The sequence below is a fragment of the Callorhinus ursinus genome, unplaced genomic scaffold (genome assembly GCF_003265705.2).
Source record: "Callorhinus ursinus isolate GAN/ISIS: 27379988/994484 unplaced genomic scaffold, GSC_fseal_2.0 scaffold143, whole genome shotgun sequence".
Classification (NCBI taxonomy): Eukaryota; Metazoa; Chordata; class Mammalia; order Carnivora; family Otariidae; genus Callorhinus; species Callorhinus ursinus.
Window position 1 is genome coordinate 326,457 of NW_027397205.1, and position 3,257 is coordinate 329,713.

A 3,257-nucleotide genomic window follows, 5' to 3' on the forward strand; every position below is an offset into this window, starting at 1 on the left:
ACACACATCAGTTGATGAATAAGATTCAGTCATAAGATTATTAAGCCTTATTAAAGATGCATGAAAACCTTTTGTAAAACTATCAAAACTAAAAATCTGGACTTAAAGGTTTTTATTAAAAGCAGAGCACTTTTTGATTTATTACAACATGCTGAGCCCTCTTTTAAGGATTTTTGTATATTAACTCAATTATCAAAGCAACAATCCATGAAGTAGGGCTGATTGTTTTTTTAATTTTGCAGAAAAGGAAACTGAGTTATTGAGACAATTTTTCCTTCTTTCAAGGTCAGAGAGCCAGCTATCCCAACATTCCTACAGTTAAATTTTTTTTTAAATAATGTGATTCCTAACCATCTTTTTAAAAGCGAAATCATGAGGGAATTTTTTTAAAGCTTATTACTTCTATGGTCATAATCCTGGTTGTCCAGATGAAATAACAAAGTTACTATAAGGTGAAGTCTTCTTTGGTGAGGAATACTTTTAGTATTCAAAGTCACATACTTTGGAGCTGGTAGAACTAGGGTTTGGACTCAAGTCTCTCTCCAGAGCCCATACTCCTAACCAGTGTACTTAAGAAGAAGAAAAGTATGTTTCTTTAACTGAACACATAGTGGTTGATGCTAGGCCAGTGCCATATCACTTTGGGTGGAAACTAGGCTTCAGTAGGCATTTTGCAACATACAGAGGTATTTAAGAAAAACAAAAGGAGGGTAATTATAAAAACAGGGTAAAAAAGGTAATAATCATCACAGTTACTATACTACAACTTGGCTGTTAAGACAATTCCTTGGACTTTCAGGGTGAATTCTTTTTGCTGTAAGGAACTCAAGGTACTTTTATAGATGGGAATCACATTGTTCTATGCTCTAGGCTTCATTGTTTGGGAGGCAGGGCTTTCAGTGCATCTTTGTCAGGTGAGGCCAGATGAGGTATGGTGACTTACCCATAGTCGTCTAGAGTTAGTGGACTAGGTCTGGCACTGGGGCCAGGTATGTCTCCTGTCTTGCACCTAGTTGCCTGTTCATCAGACATAGCATTAACCTGTTCCTATGTTTAGTAAATCACTTTTCAAAGGCTCAGAGGATGTATAATTCTCTGAGGTTACCTGCCCTCCAGGTAATATAAGGAGGCAAAGGAATTGGGATATTGATTTTCTTATCCAGTCCCCAACTGTATTAGGAAATTAAGAAGGAAAATTTCCTGGAATTATCCAACATGTCCTCTTTTGTTTTTGACCCCTTTCAGTCAACATATTGTGTGTGAGATTTACATTATTGCTGTCTATACTTGTAGATTATTCATCCTAGCTGATGTATAGTATTACACTGTTTGTATATTTCACAATAAATGTATCCATTATCAGGATTTGCGTATTTTCTAGTCTTTGTCTTGTTATAAATTATGGTGCTGTGAATGTTATGTACATAATCTTTTGGCCAGAGAAATCTTTACGTTTCTTTTGGGCCTGTAACTACCATAGACCGAAGGGTGGCATTTCTGAGTCATAAGGTATGTGTTTGTTAGCTCAAACCATTTTTCCAAATGGTTCTTCCAATTTATCTTTCTACCAGCAGTGTGTGAGAGTTCCACTGCTCTGCATCCTCGCCAACACTTGTATTTTCCATCTTTTTAGTTCTTATTCTGATGGGCATGTGGTAGTATCTTATTGTGGTTTTAATTTTACTTTGTTTTAATTTTTCTTTAATTAAACTATCTATAGCATTGTCTCTTTTAATCTAAAGAAGGTCCTTTTTATTTAAATTTTGATTTTATTTGCTTAAGATATGGACCTTTGACTGCTGGAGTTCTCATTCTAGATTTTGCTGATTGTATCCCTTTTGTGTTGTATTTTATGTTCCTTTGATACTTCCTATTTCTTTTAAATTGGCTATTAGAGTTAAAGGCTTGATCTAATTCAGCTTTTTGGCAGGAATACCTCATATGCGGTGGTACACACACTTCCTATAGTGTTATATCAGGAGGTTCAATGTGTCTGATTGTCCCTCCTATGTGGAGATTGATCACTAGATTCAGGTGTTGTTAGCCTGATCTATCCATTATAAAATTTCTCATATGCATTTCACCTGAAGTTTTTGCAGCCTCTGAAGACGATTACTTAGATCTGCATTCCATTAAAAGTTGAAAAAATGATGATGTTCTAATTCTATAATTTCTTCCGCATTTATAGGCTGGAAGTTTTCTGTAAAGGGAACTCCCCTGTCCTGTCAACTTTTGGGCTTGCACACACAGGATGGGAAAGGTGAATATTAAATTCTTTTGTAGTATGTCCACTTTTCAAACCAATCAGTTGTTTCCCTAGGATTCTCCAAAGGTGAGCAGTGAGTTTGTTTTGTTTGTGTTTTGCTTTTCTTTTAGAATGTCATCATGATTCATAGATGTTTGTGTATTTGTTGTGTTTTAGTTCAGTATTTTATTTAGTTTAGTATTCTATTGGATGTCAAGTTGTTTTATCTTAGGCTGCGGAAGCCTCTTCAGGCTGATTTTTGTGTCTTTCACATGCTATCTGGTATGAGAGGTCAGTCCAGATTCATTTGGTACAGTCCCTATCTTCCTCAGAATCAGCCTCTTCTCCAAGGAAGTCTGATTCCTTTCAGTGGGAAATGTTTTTAGAGCATTCAGTCTGGGAACTAGAGTTGCACATTGCTACTGGAATGATTATTGTTTCTTGCCCTTTTCAGTGCACAGAGCCAATAAGTATGTATTATAATTTTTATGACAATATGCATCATCTCCTTCCACCCTGGGCAGCTTCTCCAGCCCCTTATGATCACTATGATCAGTTTTTGTTTTAACCTTCCAGTTTTTAAAAATATAAGCAAATATAATATGTATATTAATTTCCTCCCCCTTAACAATTAAAATGTGGCATATTCTTTTTTATTTAATTTAAAATAAATTAATTAACATACAATGTATTATTAGTTTCAGAGGTAGAGGTCAGTGATTCATCAATCTTTTATAATACCCAATGCTCATTACATCATGTGCCCTCCTAAGTGTTCATCACCCAGTTATCCCATCTTTCACCCCCCTCCCCTCTAGCAACCCTCAGTTTGTTTCCTATGATTAAGAGTCTTACAATTTGTCCCTCTCTCTGATTTCATCTTGTTTTATTTTTTTTCTCTTCCCCTGTGATCCTGTTTAGTTTCTTAAATTCCACATATGAGTAAGATCATAATTGTCTTTCTCTGACTTATTTCGCTTAGCATAATACCCTTTAGTTTCATCCACATTAT